Raw genomic sequence first — 19270 nt, 5'->3', positions numbered from 1 at the left:
CATCAAATCATTGAACAATGGCCATTGGTTTAATGGTAGTAAATCACAGGAATGGCTGTTTCTCGCCGCCTGTGACACGTCCATTGACAATGTTCCTTCTCACTGTTACTGACACCCAGACCGACACTGACTGCAGCAGGTGGGTCAGAGATTCACACCCCCTTCCCGGTGAGGGACAAGAGACCGTCAGCAGACTGTCCCAGTGAGAAGGAAAGAAATACCATTGTGAGATTGTCCTCCCATTGCCATTCCCTGTGTGTGACTTTGCTCACTTCCAGATACGCAAAGAGCGAGGGCACATCTCCTCTGGGGCTCTGTTCAGACCCAACACGCACGTACAAAAAAATTATGCATCCGCTCGTCTTGTAGGATTATCGTTTACCCTTGGAATCCTCCTTTGGGACCTCTCATCCCAATCCCCCTTCCATTCTTTGGAATCTTGCCCCCATCCCCATTCCTCCTGTAGGCTCTCTATTACATTTACCTCATCCTCCTGTGGGATGTCTTTTCCACACAACCCCCCCCCCCACCCTTCCTGTGGGATCTCTCCTACCCATCCCTCTTCCTCCTGTGGGATCTCTCTCCCCCATCGACTTCTTCCTGTCGGATCTCTCTTTGGCATGCCCCATTGTCCTGTGGAATTTCTCTTCCCCAACCCCCTTCCTCCTGTGAGATTTCTCTTCCCAATCCCACATCCTCCTGTGGGAACTCTCTTCCACATCCCTCTTTCTCCTGGCCGATCTCTCAACCCCTTCCCCCTTCATCCTGTTTAATCTCTCTCTATATCCCCCTTCCTCCCACGGGATCTCCCTTCCCCATCCCCTCCTTCCTCTGTGATCCCTTCCTCCTGTGGCTTCTCTCCTCCCCACCCCCTTCCTCCTTTGGGATCTCTCTTCCCCATCCCCCTTTCGCCTGTGGGAACTCTCCTCCCCATAGTATCATAAAATCATAGAACACTACAGCACAGAAAACAAGCCATTCAGTCCTTCTAGTCTGTACCAAAACCTTATTCCGCTAGTCCCATTGACCTGCACCCAGTCCATAAACCTCCAGTCCTCTCCCATCCATGTATCTATCCAATTTATTCTTAAAGCTTAAGAGTGAGTCCGCATTTTCTACATCAGATGGCAGCTCGTTCCACACTCTCACCACCCTCTGAGTGAAGAAGTACCTCCTAATGCTCCCCCTAAACCTTTCCCCTTTCACGCTGAAGCCACGTCTTCACATATTTATCTCTCCTAATCTATGCGGAAAGAGCCTATTCGCATTTACCCTGTCTATACCCTCATAATTTTGTAAACCTCTATCAAATCTCCCCTCATTCTTCTATGCTCCAAGGAATAAAGTCCTAACCTGTTCAATCTTTCCCTGTAACTCAACTCCTGAAGACCCGGCATCATCCTAGTAAATCTTCTCTGCACTTTTTCAAACTTACTGATATCCTTCTGATAGTTAGGTGATCAGAACTGCACACAATATTCCTAATTTGGCCTCACCAATGTCTTATACAACCTCACCATAATATTCCAACTGCTATATTCAGTACTTTGATTTATTAATGCCAGGGTGCCAAAAGCCTTCTTTACAACCCTGTCTACCTGTGACGCCACTTTCAGGGACTTATGTATCTGAACCCCCAGATCCCTCTGTTCCTCCGCACTCTTCAGTGCCCTACCGTTTATCGTGTATGTCCTACCTTGATTTGTCCTTCCAAAATGGAACACCTCACACTTGTCTGCATTAAATTCCATCTGCCATTTTCTGGCCCATTCTTCCAGTTGGTCCAGATCCCTCTGCAAGCTTTGAAAGCTTTCCTCGCTGTCAACAACGCCTCCATCTTAGTGTCATCCACAAACCTGCTGATCCAATTTATCACATTATCATCTAGATCATTGATATAGACATCAAACAACAATGGTCCCAGCACAGATCCCTGAAACACACCACTAATCATAGGTCTCCAGTCTGAGAAGCAATCATCCACTACCACACTCTGTCTTCTCTGACTCAGCCAATTTCGAATCCAGTTTACAACCTCTCCATGGATACCTAGTGTCTGGAACTTTAGAACTAACCTCTTATGTGGGACCTTGTCAAAGGCCTTACAAAAGTCAATGTAGACAACATCCATAGCCTTTCCTTCATATGCATTCTTGGTAACCTCCTCGAAAAACACTACAGGATTCATTAAACACGATCTACCACATACAAAGCCATGCTGACTATCTTTAATCAGCCCTTGGCTGTCCAAATCCTTGTATATTCGACGTCTCAGGACACCTTCCAATAACTTACCTACTACTGATGTCAGGCTCACTGGCCTGTAATTACCTGGTGTACTGTTGGAGCCTTTTTCAAACAACGGAAAAACATGAGCTACCCTCCAATCCTCCGGCACCACACCCATGGCTGAGGACATTTTAAATATTTCTGTCAGGACCCCTGCAATTTCTACACTAGTCTCCCTCAAGGTCCGAGAAAATATCATGTCAGGCCCGGAGGGTTATCTACCTTTATTCGCTGTAAGGCAGCAAGCAGCTCCTCCTCTTTAATCTCTATATGTTCCATGACACTACTGTTTGTTTGCCTTCATTCCATATCCGCTATGTCAGTTTCCTGAGTATGCACTGATGCAAAAAAACTGTTTAAGTTCTTCACCATCTCGTGAGGCTCCACACATAGACGACCACTCTGATCTTCTAGGGGACCAATTTTGTCCTTTACTATCCCTTTACTCTCAATATACTTGTAGAAACCCTTCTGGTTTACCTTCACATTATCCGCCAAAGCAAACTCATGTCTTCTTTTTGCCTTCCTGATTTCCTTCTTTCGTAATCCCTTACATTTTCTATACCTGCTAAACAACTACTTAACCAGATCACCAATATCCCTTGAAAACCGAGGTTCCCTATGCCTGTTAACTTTGCCTATAATCCTGGCAGGAAGATGCAAACTCTGCACTCCCAAAATTTCACCCTTGAAGGTGTTCCACTTACTGAACACATCCTTGCCAGAAAACAACTTATCCCAATCCACTTTTCCCAAATACTCTCTCATTTCCACAAAATTGGCCCTTCTCCAATTCAGTATCTTAACTGGTGGACCAGTCCTATCCTTATCCATAATTATCTTGAAACTAATGACATTATGGTCACTGGACCCAAAATGTTTGCTTACACATACTTCTGTCACCTGACCTGTCTGGTTCCGTAATAGGAGATGAGGTACTGCACCCTCTCTCGTTGGTACCTCAAGATATTGATATAGAAAACTTTCCTGAACACATTTGACAAACTCCACGCTATCTAACGCTTTCTCAGAGTGGGCGTCCCCGTCAATATGTGGAAAGTTAAAATCCCCTACGATTACAACTTTCTGTTTCTTACATCGGTCTGCTACCTCTCTACAGACTTGCTCCTCCAATTCTCTCTGACTATTGGGCGGTCTATAATACAACCCTATTAGTGTGGTCGCAGCTTCCCCGTTCCTCAGCTCCACCCATATGGCCTCTGTAGACGAACCCTCCGGGCTGTCCCGTCTACGCACAGCTGTGATATTCCCCCGACTAGTAATGCCATTCCTACCCCTTCCATCACTCTCCCCTATCACGTCTGAAGCAATGGAAACCCCGAAAATGAAGTTGCCAGTCCTGCCCCTCCTGCAAACCAAGTCTTACTAATAGCAATAATGTCGATATCATCGTGCCAATAAACGCCCTAAATTCATCTGCTTTACCTACAATACTCCTCGTATGGAAATAGATGCACCTGAGAACATTTCTGTCACGTATAAACCATTGATATCTGTCTATACAAGCAGTCCTCGCATGACCTTTATCCTCCTCCACCTCACTGTCTGCTCTAACACTCTGGTTCCCCTCCCCCTGCAATCTAGTTTAAAACCCCCGGAGCAGAAGTTGCTAACCTACCGGCAAAGATGTTAGTTCCCTCCAGTTCAGGTGCAAACTGTCCAATTCGAACTGGTCGCACATCCCCTGGAAGAAAGCCCAATTGTCCAGAAACATGAACCTCTCCCTCATGCATCATCCCCTCAGCCACATATTTATCTGCATTATCTTCCTATTTCTAGCATCACTGGCACGTGGCACGCGTAGCAATCCACCTGTGAGATCTCGCTTTCCGATCCCACTTTCATCCTCCGGGCTCTCTGTTCTCACTCCACCTTCCTTCCAACTGTTGGATCTCTCCTCAGCATCCACCTTCCCCCTCTGGGATCTCTCATCCCCATCCCACTTCCTTCTGTGGGATCTCTCACTCCCATCCCCCTTCCTCCTCTGGGATCTCTCTTTCCCATCTCCCTTCCTCCTGTGGGATCTCTCATCCCCATCCCCCTTCCTTCTGTGGGATCTCCCTTCCCCATCCCACATTCTCCTGTGGGATCTCTCACTCCCATCCCTCTTCCTCCTGTGAGATCTCTCATCCCCATCCCCCTTCCTCCTGTGGGATCTCTCATTCCCACCCCCCTTCCTTCTGTGGGATCTCCCTTCCCCTTTCATTCCTGCTGGGGGATCACTCATGCCCATCCCACTTCCTCCTGTGAGATCTCTCATCCCCATCCCCCTTCCTTCTTGGGGATCTCCCTTCCCCATTCCTTCCTGCTGGAGGATCTCTCATCCTCATCCTACTTCCTCCTCTGGGATCTCCCTCTTCCCCATCCCCCTTCCTCCTCTGACATATCTTTTCCCAATCCCACTTCGTCCTGTGGGATTTCTCTTCCACATCCCCCTTCCTCCTGTGGGATCTCTCCTCCCCATCCCCCTTCCTTCTGTGGGATCTCGCTTCCACATCCCAGATTCTTCTGTGGGATCTCACACTCCCATCCCCCACCTCCTGTGTGATCTCTCAACCCCATCCCCCTTCCTCCTGTAGGATCTCTCATGCCCATCCCACTCTCCTCCTGTGAGATCTCTCATCCCCATCCCCCTTCCTTCTTGGTGATCTCCCTTCCCCATTCCTTCCTGCTGGGGGATCTCTCATCCCCATCCCCCTTCCTCCTGTGAGATCTCTCATCCCCATCCCCCTTCCTTCTGTGGGATCTCTGATCCGAATCCCTCTTCCTCGTGTGGGATCTCTCTTCCCCGAGCCCCTTTCCTCCTTTGGGATCTCCCTCTTCCCCATCCCCCTTCCTCCTCTGGCATATCTTTTCCCAATCCCACTTCGCCCTGTGGGATTTCTCTTCCACATCCTCCTTCCTCTTGTGGGACCTCTCTTCCCCATCTCCCTTCGTCCTGTGGGATCTCTCTTCCCATCCCCATCCCTCCTGTGCCATCACTCTCCCCCACCCCCCTTCCTCCTGTGGGGCCTCTGTTCCCATCCGCCACTTCCCGTGGGATCTCTCCTATTCATCCACGTGCCTCCTGTCGGATCTCTCTTCCCCATCACCCTTCCTTCTGTGGGATCACTTTTCCGCATGCCCCATCCTCTTGTGGGATCTCTCTTTCCCATCCCCCTTCCTTCTGTGGGGTCCCTTTTCCCCATCCCCCTTCCTCCTGTGGGATCTTTCTCCCCCATCCCCCTTCCTTCTGTGGGGTCCCTTTTCCCCATACAACTTCCTCCTGTGGGATCTCTCATCACCAGCTCCCTTCCTCCTGATGAATCTCCCTTCCCCATCCCCATTCCTACATTGGAATCTCCCTTCCCCACCCCCCATGCTCCTGTGTGATCTCTCTTCCCCTTCCCCTTTCACCCTCTGGGGCCACTTTTCCGATCCCACTTTCATCTGTGGGATTTAAACTCCCCACCCCTTTCTTCCTGTGGGATCTCTCTTCCCTATCCACTTGACCCCCGTGGGGACTCTGTTCCCATCCCTCCACTTCCTATGGGATCTAGCTTCCCCATCCCCCTTCCTCCTGTACATCTCTCTTCCCCATTCCCCATCCTCTTGTGGGATCTCTCTTCCCAATCCCCCTTACTTTTACGGAATCTCTCTTCACAAACCCCTACGTCGGGTGGGATCACACTTACCCAACCCACTTCCTCCCGTGGCATCTATTTTCCCCATCCCTCTTCCTCCTTTCGGATCTCTCCTACTCATCGCCCAACCTCCTGTATGATCTCGCTTCCCCACCCACTTCCTCCTGTCTCGTCTCTCGTCCCCATGCCCCATCATCCTATGGGATCTCTATTCCCCATTCCCCTTCCTTCTGTGGGATTTCTCTTCCCCATCCACTTTCATCCTGTGGGATCTCTCAGCACCATCCCCCTTCCTTCTGTGGGATCTCTGTTCCGAATCCCTCTTCCTCGTGTGGGATCTCTCTTCCCCCTCCCCTATTCCTCCTTTGGGATCTCCCTCTTCCCCATCCCCCTTCCTCCTCTGGCATATCTTTTCACAATCCCACTTCGTACTGTGGGATTTCTCTTCCACATCCTCCTTACTCTTGTGGGAACTCTCTTTCCCATCTCCCTTCGTCCTGTGGGATCTCTCTTCCCATCCCCATCCCTCCTGTGCCATCACTCTCCCCCACACCCCTTCCTCCTGTGGGGCCTCTGTTCCCATCCCCCACTTCCAGTGGGATCTCTCCTATTTATCCACGTGCCTCCTGTCGGATCTCCCTTCCCCATCACCCTTCCTTCTGTGGGATCCCTTTTCCCCATTCCCCATCCTCTTGTGGCATCTCTATTTCCCATCCCGCTTCCTTCTGTGGGATCCCTTCTCCCCATCCCCCTTCCTCCTGTGGGATCTCTCTCCCCCATCCCCCTTCCTCCTGTGGGATCTCTCATCACCAGCTCCCTTCCTCCTGATGAATCTCCCTTCCCCATCCCCATTCCTACATTGGAATCTCCCTTCCCCACCCCCCATGCTCCTGTGGGATCTCTCTTCCCCATCCCCTTTCACCCTCTGGGGCTTCTGTTCCGATCCCACTTCCATCTGTGGGATTTAAACTCACCACCCCTTTCTTCCTGTGGGATCTCTCTTCCCTATCCACCTGACCCCCGTGGGGTCTCAGTTCCCATTCCTTCACTTCCTATGGGATCTAGCTTCCCCATCCCCCTTCCTCCTGTACATCTCTCTTCCCCATTCCCCATCCTCTTGTGGGATCTCTCTTCCCCATCCCCCTTACTTCTGCGGAATCTCTCTTCCCAAACCCCTACGTCGGGTGGGATCACACTTACCCATCCCACGTCCTCCCGTGGCACCTATTTTCCCCATCCCTCTTCCTCCTTTGGGATCTCTCCTACCCATCCCCCAACCTCCTGTTTGATCTCGCTTCCCCACCCACTTCCTCCTGTCTCGTCTCTCGTCCCCATGCCCCATCATGCTATGGGATCTCTAATCCCCATTCCCCTTCCTTCTGTGGGATTTCTCTTCCCCATCCACTTTCATCCTGTGGGATCTCTCAGCACCATCCCCCTTCCTCCTCTGGGAGCTCTCTTCCTTATTCGCCATCCTCCTATGGGATCTCTGTTCCGCATCCCTCCTTCCTCTTGTGGGACCTCTCTTCCCCATCCCCTTCCTCCTGTTGGATCTCTCTTCCCATCCCCATCCCTCCTGTGCCATCACTCTCCCCCATCCCCCTTCCTCCTGTGGGGCCTGTGTTCCCATCCCCCACTTCCCGTGGGATCTCTCCTGCTCATCCACGTGCCTCCTGTCGGATCTCTCTTCCCCATCACCCTTCCTTCTGTGGGATCCCTTTTCCCCATCCCCCTTCCTCTTGTGGGATCTCTCTTTCCCATCCCCCTTCCTTCTGTGGGATCCCTTTTCCCCATCCCCCTTCCTCCTGTGGGATCTCTCATCTCCATCCCCCTTCCGCCTGTGGGATCTCTCATCCCCATACCCCTTCCTCCTGTGGGTCATCATAATGCCCCCTCTTCCTGTGGGATCTGTCTTGTCTCTCCACATGTATCGCTCTTCCCCATCCCACATTCTCCTGTCGGATCTCTCTTCCCCATTCTCCTTCCAACTGTGGGATATCTCCTCCCCACCATCTTTCTTCCTAGGGATATATCTTTCCCAACCCCCTTACTTCTGTGGGATCTCGCTCTTTCCCATCCCCCTTCCTCCTCTGGCATATCTTTCCCCAATCCCACTTCGTCCTGTGGGATTTCTCTTCCACATCCTCCTTCCTCTTGTGCGACCTCTCTTCCCCACCCCCTTCCTCCTGTGGGATCTCGCTTCCCATCCCCATCCCTCCTGTGCCATCACTCTCCCCCATCCCCCTTCCTCTTGTGGGGCCTCTGTTCCCATCCCCCACTTCCCGTGGGATCTCTCCTGCTCATCCACGTGCCTCTTGTGGGATCTCTTTCCCATCCCCCTTCCTTCTGTGGGATCCCTTTTCCCCATCCCCCTTCCTCCTGTGGGATCTCTCATCACTATCCCCCTTCCTCCTGTGGGATCTCTCATCCCCATACCCCTTCCTCCTGTGGGTCATCATAATGCCCCCTCTTCCTGTGGGATCTGTCTTGTCTCTCCACATGTATCGCTCTTCCCCATCCCACATTCTCCTGTCGGATCTCTCTTCCCCATTCTCCTTCCAACTGTGGGATATCTCCTCCCCACCATCTTTCTTCCTAGGGATATATCTTTCCCAACCCCCTTACTTCTGTGGGATCTCCCTTCCCCAGCCCCCTTACTCCTGTGGGATCTCTCTTTCCCATCCCCATTACTCATGAGGTATCTCTCCTACTCATCCCACATCCTCCTACGGGATCTCTCTTCACAATCCCACTTCATCCTGTGGGATCACTCTTCCACATCCTCCTTGTGGCATCTCTCTTGCCTATTGCCTTCTTGCCATTGGATATCGCTTCTCATCCACTTTCCTGCTCTGGCATCTCTTTACCCGATCGCACTTCATCCTGTGGGATCCCACTTCCCCATACCCTTCCTTCTGTGGGATTGATATTCCCCACCAGCTTTCTTCCTATGGATTCTCTCTTTCCCATCCTCTTCCTTCTGTTGTACCTCTCTTCTCCATCCCAATTCCTCCTCTGGGCTGTCTTTCCCAACCCCCTTACTCAGGTAGGATCTCTCTTCCCCATCCCCCTTCTCCTGTGGGATCTCTCTTACCATCCCACTTCCTCTGGTGGGATCACTCTTCCCCATCCCCCTTCTCCTGTGGTATCTCTCTTTTCCATCCCCATTCCTCCTGAGGTATCTCTGCTACTCATCCGCCATCCTCCTGTATGATCTCTCATACACGTCCCCCCTTTTCCTATCAGACCTCTCTACCCCATGCTCCTTCCTCCTGTGGGATTTATCTTCCACACTCCCTTTCTTCCTGTGGGATCTCTTTTCCCCATCCCCCTTCCTGCTATGTAATGTCCCTTCCCTCTCGGATTTATCTTCCCCACCTGCTTTCTTCCTATGTGTTCTCTCTTTCCCATCCTCTTCTTCCGTTGGACCTCTCTTCCACATTCCACCTCCTCCTCTGGGGTCTCTCTGACAACAACTTCCTGCTGTTGGATCTCCCTTCCCCATCACCTTCCTCCTGTGGGATCACTCTTCCCAAACCCATCCTCCTGTGGGATCTCTCTTCCCCATCCCCCTTCCTCCTGTGGGATTTCTCTTCCCCATCCCCCTTCCACCTGTGGGACCGCTCTTCCCCATCACCTTCCTCCTGTGGGTTCTCTCCTCCCCATCCCCCTTCCTCCTGTGGGATCTCTCTTCGACATCCCCCTTCCTGCTGTGGGATCTCTCATCCCCATCCCCCGTCCTTCTGTGGGATCTCCCTTCCCCATCCCAAATTCTCCAGTGGGATCTCTCACTCCCATCCCACTCCCTCCTGTGTGATCTCTCATTCCCATCCCCCTTCCTCTTGTGGGATCTCTCATCACCACCCCCCCTTCCTTCTGTGGGATCTCCCTTCCCCTTTCCTTCCTGCTGGGGGATCTCTCATGCCCATCCCACTCTCCTCCTGTGAGATCTCTCATCCCCATCCCCCTTCCTTCTTGGGCATCTCCCTTCCCCATTCCTTCCTGCTGGGGGATCTCTCATCCCCATCCCCCGTCCTCCTGTGAGATCTCTCATCCCCATCCCCCTTCCTTCTGTGGGATCTCCCTTCCCCATCCCAAATTCTCCTGTGGGATCTCTCACTCCCATCCCACTACCTCCTGTGTGATCTCTCATTCCCATCCCACTTCCTCTTGTGGGATCTCTCATCACCACCCCCGTTCCTTCTGTGGGATCTCCCTTCCCCTTTCCTTCCTGCTGGGGGATCTCTCATGCCCATCACACTCTCCTCCTGTGAGATCTCTCATCCCCATCCCCCTTCCTTCTTGGGGATCTCCCTTCCCCATTCCTTCCTGCTGGGGGATCTCTCATCCCCATCCTCCTTCTTCCTCTGGGATCTCCCTTCCCCATTCCTTCCTCCTGTGGGATCTCTCATCCCCATCCCCCTTTCTCCTGTGAGATCTCTCATTCCCCATCCCCCTTCCTTCTGTGGGATATCTGTTCCGAATCCCTCATCCTCGTGTGGGATCTTTCTTCCCCCACCCCCTTTCCTCCTTTGGGATCTCCCTCTTCCCCATCCCCCTTCCTCCTCTGGCATATCTTTTCCCAATCCCACTTCGTCCTGTGGGATTTCTCTTCCACATCCCCCTTCCTCCTGTGAGATCTCTCAACCCCATCCCCCTTCCTTCTGTGGGATCTCCCTTCCCCATCCCACATTCTCCTGTGGGATCTCTCTCCCCCATCCCCCTTCCTCCTGTATGATCTCTCAACCCCATCCCCCTTCCTCCTGTGGGATATCTCATCCCCACCCCCCTTCCTTCTGTGGGATCCCTTTCCCCATCCCCCTTCCTCCTGTGGGATCTCTCTCTCCCATCCCCCTTCCTCCTGTGGGATCTCTCATCCCCATCCCCCTTCCTCCTGTGGGATCTCCCTTCCCCATCACCCTTCCTTCTGTGGGATCCCTTTTCCCCATTCCCCATCCTCTTGTGGCATCTCTATTTCCCATCCCGCTTCCTTCTGTGGGATCCCTTCTCCCCATCCCCCTTCCTCCTGTGGGATCTCTCTCCCCCATCCCCCTTCCTCCTGTGGGATCTCTCATCACCAGCTCCCTTCCTCCTGATGAATCTCCCTTCCCCATCCCCATTCCTACAGAGGAATCTCCCTTCCCCACCCCCCATGCTCCTGTGGGATCTCTCGTGCCCATCCCCTTTCACCCTCTGGGGCCTCTGTTCCGATCCCACTTCCATCTGTGCGATATAAGCTCCCCACCCCTTTCTTCCTGTGGGATCTCTCTTCCCTATCCACCTGACCCACGTGGGGTCTCTGTTCCCATCCCTCCACTTCCTATGGGATCTAGCTTCCCCATCCCCCTTCCTCCTGTACATCTCTCTTCCCCATTCCCCATCCTCTTGTGGGATCTCTCTTCCCCATCCCCCTTACTTCTGCGGAATCTCTCTTCCCAAACCCCTACGTCGGGTGGGATCACACTTACCCATCCCACTTCCTCCCGTGGCATCCATTTTCCCCATCCCTCTTCCTCCTTTGGGATCTCTCCTACCCATCCCCCAACCTCCTGTATGATCTCGCTTCCCCACCCATTCCCTCCTGTCTCGTCTCCCGTCCCCATGCCCCATCATGCTATGGGATCACTAATCCCCATTCCCCTTCCTTCTGTGGGATTTCTCTTCCCCATCCACTTTCATCCTGTGGGATCTCTCAGCACCATCCCCCTTCCTCTTCTGGGATCTCTCTTCCTTATTCGCCATCCTCCTATGGGATCTCTGTTCCGCATCCCTCTTCCTCGTGTGGGATCTCTCTTTCCCCACCCCCTTTCCTCCTTTGGGATCTCTCTCTTCCCCATCCCCCTTCCTCCTCTGGCATATCTTTTCCCAATCCCACTTCATCCTGTGGGATTTCTCTTCCACATCCTCCTTCCTCTTGTGGGACCTCTCTTCCCCAACCCCTTCCTCCTGTGGGATTTCTCTTCCACATACTCCTTCCTCTTGTGGGACATCTCTCCCCCATCCCCCTTCCTCCTGTGGGGCCTGTGTTCCCATCCCCCACTTCCCGTGGGATCTCTACTGCTCATCCACGTGCCTCCTGTCGGATCTCTCTTCCCCATCACCCTTCCTTCTGTGGGATCACTCTTCCCCATCCCCCTTCTCCTGTGGGATCTCTCTTCCCCACCCCCCTTCCTCCTGTGGGATATCTCTTCCCCATCGGCCTTAATCCTTTTGGATCACTTGACCATCCGACTTCCATCTAGTGGAATCTCTGTACCCCATTCCTGTACTGCTGTGGAATCAATCTTTCCCATCCCCTTTCTTCCTGTGGGATCTCTCTACACCATCCCACATACTCCTGTGGGATCTTACTTCCCAATCCCCCTTCATCCTGTGGGATCTCTCTTCCCCACCCCCCTTCCTCCTGTGGGATATCTCTTCCCCATCGGCCTTAATCCTTTTGGATCACTTGACCATCCGACTTCCTTCTAGTGGAATCTCTGTACCCCATTCCTGTACTGCTGTGGAATCAATCTTTCCCACCCCCTTTCTTCCTGTGGGATCTCTTTTCCCCAAACCAGCTGTTGCATCTCCCTTTCTCTTCCCCCTTCATGCTGTGGGCTCTCTCTTCCTCATCCCCCTTCCTCCTGTGGGATCTCTCTTCCCCAACCCCCTTCCTCCTGTGGGATATCTCTTCCCCATCGGCCTTAATGCTTTTGGATCACTTGACCATCCGAGTTCCTTCTAGTGGAATCTCTGTACCCCATTCCTGTACTGCTGTGGAATCAATCTTTCCCACCCCCTTTCTTCCTGTGGGATCTCTCTACACCATCCCACATACTCCTGCGGGATCTCACTTCCCAATCCCCCTTCCTCCTCTGGTTTATCTCTTCCCCATCCCCTTCCTCCTGTGGGATCTCTATTCACCATCACCCTTTCTCATGTGGGGCCTCTGTTCTCATCCCCCACTCTTCTTGTGGGATCTCTCTTCCACATCTTCCTTCCTCTTGAGGGATCTATCTCTTTTCCCCACCCCCTTCCACCTGTGGGATCTCTCTTCCCCACCCCCTTCCTCGTGCGGGATCGCTCATCCCCATCCTCCTTCCTCCGTAATTATTTATCTTCCTTGCCCCCTTCATTCCTGTGGGATCTCTTTTCCACAAACCTGCTGTTGGATCTCCCTTTCCCTTCCCCCTTCATGCTGTGGGCTCTCTCTTCCCCACCCCCTTTCCTCCTGTGGGATCTCTCTTCCCCATCTCCCTTCCAGCTGTTGGATCTTGATTCCACATCCCCCTTCCTCACGTTGGTTCTCTCTTATTCTCCCCTTTCCTCCTGTGCGATATCTCTTCCCCATCCCACATACTCCTATGGGATCTCACTTCCCCATCCCCTTTCCTCCTGTGGGATCTCTGTTTCCCATCCCCCATTCTTCTTGTGGGATCTCTCTTCCACAGCCCCCTTCCTCCTCTGGGATCTCGCTTCCCCATTCCCCTTATTTCCATGGGATCTCTCTTCCCCATCCCCCTTCCTCCTGTGGGATATCTCTTCCCCATCGGCCTTCTTCCTTTGGGGTCACTTGACCATCCGACTTCCTTCTAGTGGAATCTCTGTACCCCATCCCTGTACTGCTCTGGAATCAATCTTCCCCACCCCCTTTCTTCCTGTGGGATCTTTTTTCACCATCCACCTACTCCTGTGAGATCTCACTTCCCATTCCCCCTTCCTCCTGCGGGATCTCTCTCCCCCATCCCCCTTGCTCCAGTGGGATCTCTATTCACCATCACCCTTTCTCGTGTGGGGCCTCTGTTCCGATCCCCCACTCTTTTTTTGGCATCTCTCTTCCACAGCTTCCTTCCTCTTGAGGGATCTATCTCTTCCCCACCCCTTCCACCCGTGGGATCTCTCTTTCCCATTGGCATTCCTCCTTTGAGATCACTCATCCATCCGACTTCCTTCTGTGGAACCTCTCTTTCACATCTCCTTACTCCTGTGGGATTAATCTTCCCCACCCACTTTCTTCCTGTGGGATCACACTACGCCATCCACCTGTGGGATCTCTGTTCCCCATCTTCCTCCCTCCTGTGGGATCTCTCTTCCCCATCCCCCTTCCTCCTGTGGGATCTCTCTTCACCATCCCCCTTCCTCCTGTGGGATCTCTCTTCCCCATCCTCCTTCTTCCTCTGGGATCTCTTTCCCCATCCACCTTTGCCTGCGAGGCATTTGTTCCCATTCCCCCACTCTTCTTCTGGGATCTCCCTTCCACAACCCCTTCCTCCTGTGGGATCTCTCTTCCCCACCCCCTTCCTCCTGTGGGATCTCTCTTCCCCATCCGCCTTCTTTCTCTGGGATCTCCTTCCCCATCCACCTTCGCCTGTGGGGCATTTGTTAGCATTCCCCCACTCTTCTTGTAGGATCTCTCTTCCACATCCCCCTTCCTCCTGTGGGATCTCTCTTCCACATCCCCCTTTCTCCTGTGGGATCCCTCTTCCCCATCCCCATCCTCCTGTGGCATCTCATCCCAATTTCCCTTCTTCCAATCTGATTTATCTTCCCCACCCCCTTTCTTCCTGTGGGATCTCTCCTCCCCTTCCCCCTGCTTGCAATCTCCTTCCCAACCCCCTTCCTCCTGTGCGATATCCCTTCCCCATCACCCTTCCTCCTTTGAGATCACTCATCCATCTGACTTCTTCATTTGGAATCTCTCTTCCACATCCCCCTTCCTCCTGAGGGATCACTCTGCCTCATCTCCCTTCCTCCTGTGGGATCTCTCTTTCCCATCCCCTTCCTCATTTGGGTTCTCTATTCACCATCACCCTTTCTCGTGTGGGGCCTCTGTTCCCATCCCCCACTCTTCTTTTGGCATCTCTCTTCCACATCTTCCTTCCTCTTGAGGGATCTATCTCTTCCCCACCCCCTTCCACCTGTGGGATCTCTCATCCCCATACCCCTTCCTCCTGTGGGTCATCATAATGCCCCCTCTTCCTGTGGGATCTGTCTTGTCTCTCCACATGTATCGCTCTTCCCCATCCCACATTCTCCTGTCGGATCTCTCTTCCCCATTCTCCTTCCAACTGTGGGATATCTCCTCCCCACCATCTTTCTTCCTAGGGATATATCTTTCCCAACCCCCTTACTTCTGTGGGATCTCGCTCTTTCCCATCCCCCTTCCTCCTCTGGCATATCTTTCCCCAATCCCACTTCGTCCTGTGGGATTTCTCTTCCACATCCTCCTTCCTCTTGTGCGACCTCTCTTCCCCACCCCCTTCCTCCTGTGGGATCTCGCTTCCCATCCCCATCCCTCCTGTGCCATCACTCTCTCCCATCCCCCTTCCTCTTGTGGGGCCTCTGTTCCCATCCCCCACTTCCCGTGGGATCTCTCCTGCTCATCCACGTGCCTCTTGTGGGATCTCTTTCCCATCCCCCTTCCTTCTGTGGGATCCCTTTTCCCCATCCCCCTTCCTCCTGTGGGATCTCTCATCACTATCCCCCTTCCTCCTGTGGGATCTCTCATCCCCATACCCCTTCCTCCTGTGGGTCATCATAATGCCCCCTCTTCCTGTGGGATCTGTCTTGTCTCTCCACATGTATCGCTCTTCCCCATCCCACATTCTCCTGTCGGATCTCTCTTCCCCATTCTCCTTCCAACTGTGGGATATCTCCTCCCCACCATCTTTCTTCCTAGGGATATATCTTTCCCAACCCCCTTACTTCTGTGGGATCTCCCTTCCCCAGCCCCCTTACTCCTGTGGGATCTCTCTTTCCCATCCCCATTACTCATGAGGTATCTCTCCTACTCATCCCACATCCTCCTACGGTATCTCTCTTCACAATCCCACTTCATCCTGTGGGATCACTCTTCCACATCCTCCTTGTGGCATCTCTCTTGCCTATTGCCTTCTTGCCATTGGATATCGCTTCTCATCCACTTTCCTGCTCTGGCATCTCTTTACCCGATCGCACTTCATCCTGTGGGATCCCACTTCCCCATACCCTTCCTTCTGTGGGATTGATATTCCCCACCAGCTTTCTTCCTATGGATTCTCTCTTTCCCATCCTCTTCCTTCTGTTGTACCTCTCTTCTCCATCCCAATTCCTCCTCTGGGCTGTCTTTCCCAACCCCCTTACTCAGGTAGGATCTCTCTTCCCCATCCCCCTTCTCCTGTGGGATCTCTCTTACCATCCCACTTCCTCTGGTGGGATCACTCTTCCCCATCCCCCTTCTCCTGTGGTATCTCTCTTTTCCATCCCCATTCCTCCTGAGGTATCTCTGCTACTCATCCGCCATCCTCCTGTATGATCTCTCTTACACGTCCCCCCTTTTCCTATCAGACCTCTCTTCCCCATGCTCCTTCCTCCTGTGGGATTTATCTTCCACACTCCCTTTCTTCCTGTGGGATCTCTTTTCCCCATCCCCCTTCCTGCTATGTAATGTCCCTTCCCTCTCGGATTTATCTTCCCCACCTGCTTTCTTCCTATGTGTTCTCTCTTTCCCATCCTCTTCTTCCGTTGGACCTCTCTTCCACATTCCACCTCCTCCTCTGGGGTCTCTCTGACAACAACTTCCTGCTGTTGGATCTCCCTTCCCCATCACCTTCCTCCTGTGGGATCACTCTTCCCAAACCCATCCTCCTGTGGGATCTCTCTTCCCCATCCCCCTTCCTCCTGTGGGATTTCTCTTCCCCATCCCCCTTCCACCTGTGGGACCGCTCTTCCCCATCACCTTCCTCCTGTGGGTTCTCTCCTCCCCATCCCCCTTCCTCCTGTGGGATCTCTCTTCGACATCCCCCTTCCTGCTGTGGGATCTCTCATCCCCATCCCCCGTCCTTCTGTGGGATCTCCCTTCCCCATCCCAAATTCTCCAGTGGGATCTCTCACTCCCATCCCACTCCCTCCTGTGTGATCTCTCATTCCCATCCCCCTTCCTCTTGTGGGATCTCTCATCACCACCCCCCTTCCTTCTGTGGGATCTCCCTTCCCCTTTCCTTCCTGCTGGGGGATCTCTCATGCCCATCCCACTCTCCTCCTGTGAGATCTCTCATCCCCATCCCCCTTCCTTCTTGGGCATCTCCCTTCCCCATTCCTTCCTGCTGGGGGATCTCTCATCCCCATCCCCCGTCCTCCTGTGAGATCTCTCATCCCCATCCCCCTTCCTTCTGTGGGATCTCCCTTCCCCATCCCAAATTCTCCTGTGGGATCTCTCACTCCCATCCCACTACCTCCTGTGTGATCTCTCATTCCCATCCCACTTCCTCTTGTGGGATCTCTCATCACCACCCCCGTTCCTTCTGTGGGATCTCCCTTCCCCTTTCCTTCCTGCTGGGGGATCTCTCATGCCCATCACACTCTCCTCCTGTGAGATCTCTCATCCCCATCCCCCTTCCTTCTTGGGGATCTCCCTTCCCCATTCCTTCCTGCTGGGGGATCTCTCATCCCCATCCTCCTTCTTCCTCTGGGATCTCCCTTCCCCATTCCTTCCTCCTGTGGGATCTCTCATCCCCATCCCCCTTTCTCCTGTGAGATCTCTCATTCCCCATCCCCCTTCCTTCTGTGGGGTATCTGTTCCGAATCCCTCATCCTCGTGTGGGATCTTTCTTCCCCCACCCCCTTTCCTCCTTTGGGATCTCCCTCTTCCCCATCCCCCTTCCTCCTCTGGCATATCTTTTCCCAATCCCACTTCGTCCTGTGGGATTTCTCTTCCACATCCCCCTTCCTCCTGTGAGATCTCTCAACCCCATCCCCCTTCCTTCTGTGGGATCTCCCTTCCCCATCCCACATTCTCCTGTGGGATCTCTCTCCCCCATCCCCCTTCCTCCTGTATGATCTCTCAACCCCATCCCCCTTCCTCCTGTGGGATATCTCATCCCCACCCCCCTTCCTTCTGTGGGATCCCTTTCCCCATCCCCCTTCCTCCTGTGGGATCTCTCTCTCCCATCCCCCTTCCTCCTGTGGGATCTCTCATCCCCATCCCCCTTCCTCCGGTGGGATCTCCCTTCCCCATCACCCTTCCTTCTGTGGGATCCCTTTTCCCCATTCCCCATCCTCTTGTGGCATCTCTATTTCCCATCCCGCTTCCTTCTGTGGGATCCCTTCTCCCCATCCCCCTTCCTCCTGTGGGATCTCTCTCCCCCATCCCCCTTCCTCCTGTGGGATCTCTCATCACCAGCTCCCTTCCTCCTGATGAATCTCCCTTCCCCATCCCCATTCCTACAGAGGAATCTCCCTTCCCCACCCCCCATGCTCCTGTGGGATCTCTCGTGCCCATCCCCTTTCACCCTCTGGTGCCTCTGTTCCGATCCCACTTCCATCTGTGCGATATAAGCTCCCCACCCCTTTCTTCCTGTGGGATCTCTCTTCCCTATCCACCTGACCCACGTGGGGTCTCTGTTCCCATCCCTCCACTTCCTATGGGATCTAGCTTCCCCATCCCCCTTCCTCCTGTACATCTCTCTTCCCCATTCTCCATCCTCTTGTGGGATCTCTCTTCCCCATCCCCCTTACTTCTGCGGAATCTCTCTTCCCAAACCCCTACGTCGGGTGGGATCACACTTACCCATCCCACTTCCTCCCGTGGCATCCATTTTCCCCATCCCTCTTCCTCCTTTGGGATCTCTCCTACCCATCCCCCAACCTCCTGTATGATCTCGCTTCCGCACCCATTCCCTCCTGTCTCGTCTCCCGTCCCCATGCCCCATCATGCTATGGGATCACTAATCCCCATTCCCCTTCCTTCTGTGGGATTTCTCTTCCCCATCCACTTTCATCCTGTGGGATCTCTCAGCACCATCCCCCTTCCTCTTCTGGGATCTCTCTTCCTTATTCGCCATCCTCCTATGGGATCTCTGTTCCGCATCCCTCTTCCTCGTGTGGGATCTCTCTTTCCCCACCCCCTTTCCTCCTTTGGGATCTCTCTCTTCCCCATCCCCCTTCCTCCTCTGGCATATCTTTTCCCAATCCCACTTCATCCTGTGGGATTTCTCTTCCACATCCTCCTTCCTCTTGTGGGACCTCTCTTCCCCAACCCCTTCCTCCTGTGGGATTTCTCTTCCACATACTCCTTCCTCTTGTGGGACCTCTCTCCCCCATCCCCCTTCCTCCTGTGGGGCCTGTGTTCCCATCCCCCACTTCCCGTGGGATCTCTACTGCTCATCCACGTGACTCCTGTCGGATCTCTCTTCCCCATCACCCTTCCTTCTGTGGGATCACTCTTCCCCATCCCCCTTCTCCTGTGGGATCTCTCTTCCCCACCCCCCTTCCTCCTGTGGGATATCTCTTCCCCATCGGCCTTAATCCTTTTGGATCACTTGACCATCCGACTTCCATCTAGTGGAATCTCTGTACCCCATTCCTGTACTGCTGTG

The 19270-nt window shown here is 53.3% G+C and overlaps 1 protein-coding gene across 1 annotated transcript in view; it reads left to right on the top strand.

The window, feature by feature from the left end:
• Nucleotides 1-19270, top strand: part of LOC140723645 (NACHT, LRR and PYD domains-containing protein 3-like) — a 90404-nt gene that overhangs the window by 49390 nt on the left and 21744 nt on the right. The window lies entirely within an intron of this gene.

This window comes from Hemitrygon akajei, unplaced genomic scaffold (genome assembly GCF_048418815.1).
Source record: "Hemitrygon akajei unplaced genomic scaffold, sHemAka1.3 Scf000122, whole genome shotgun sequence".
NCBI classification, from domain to species: Eukaryota; Metazoa; Chordata; class Chondrichthyes; order Myliobatiformes; family Dasyatidae; genus Hemitrygon; species Hemitrygon akajei.
The sequence above is the reverse complement of the archived record's forward strand: the minus strand, read 5'-3'. Positions and strand labels throughout refer to the sequence as shown.